This window comes from Aplysia californica, unplaced genomic scaffold, assembly GCF_000002075.1.
Source record: "Aplysia californica isolate F4 #8 unplaced genomic scaffold, AplCal3.0 scaffold01396, whole genome shotgun sequence".
Taxonomy (NCBI): domain Eukaryota; kingdom Metazoa; phylum Mollusca; class Gastropoda; order Aplysiida; family Aplysiidae; genus Aplysia; species Aplysia californica.
Window position 1 is genome coordinate 66,755 of NW_004798666.1, and position 1,124 is coordinate 67,878.

Genomic DNA, 1,124 nt, shown 5'->3' on the forward strand with positions numbered 1-1,124 from the left:
TGGTCGCTACCCGGATTCGAACCCGGGACCTTTGAATGAGAGGCCAACACCTTAACCTCTAGGCCACGAGAGCCCCCCTGCCTTATGTGCAAATGAATTGGTGTTCGAACTTCACGCTAGTGGGTGGTTGGCGGGTGCTCTATCTGGTGTGGTTTGCTCCTTCTTTCGATCCTATCAAACATTTATCGTCTTTATCTCCCCTCCTTCTTTTTTATGTTTATTACTCCTTTGTAGCGCTTCTAAATTTCTGGCGCTCATATGACCTTATGCATTTGAGAGCGCCGTGAAACCTCTACTAAAAGGAAACAAAAACAAGAACTTCATGTTTGCTGACATGTCTTATAGGAGAATATCAAATATCGTCTGTTTGTAGGGACCTATTCTATTGCATATAACCGGGGTGGGTTCTGTGGGAGACGTGCATCATGAAATCTGAAATCGCGTACTTTGGCGCAGGTCTTTGTTCAAAATGGAGTGCTCCATACGAATCAATCTGAGCGGAACGAAAATCGCATCTCATGTTTGTCATTCTCCTCTCAAGAACCATCAAATGGAAAAACAAAATAAAATAAAGTAAAACTAACAAAAAATGTGAGGCAGCGTGGTGGAATCAGGCTCTCGTCAAAATAATCAAAATGAAGAAACCTGCATTTTTCTGCAGGTTTGTGAATTTTTATTAAGTTTTTGTTTTTTAGCCCAACACTTTTTCATGCCATTAAAGAACTCATTTCTGTTTGGATTTTTCTGAAAAACGTTGATTAAAGGCACAAAATGTAACTTTTCAGTTACCACGAGTCTTAAGCTAAGGAAATAACCAATCTTTGGCGGCCATTTTCTCACTAATTTTTCCTCTGAAAATAGGTGAACCCCACCTCCTTCTTTCGCAAATATCTTGATTTGTATTCAAGATAAATGGATATTTTTTCCATCCATATAAAGACAAGTAAACAATAAATCTACATGCCCAAAAATTGACGAGAGCCTGATTCCACCACGCTGCCTCACAAATACCCAACGCAGTTGTATAGATATAACGCTGCTTGCCACGCTGTAAGCTGTAAGGACATTTACAGAGCCAGGACATCCGGCTTTCACTTCCATCTTTGATAATAATAATAATAATG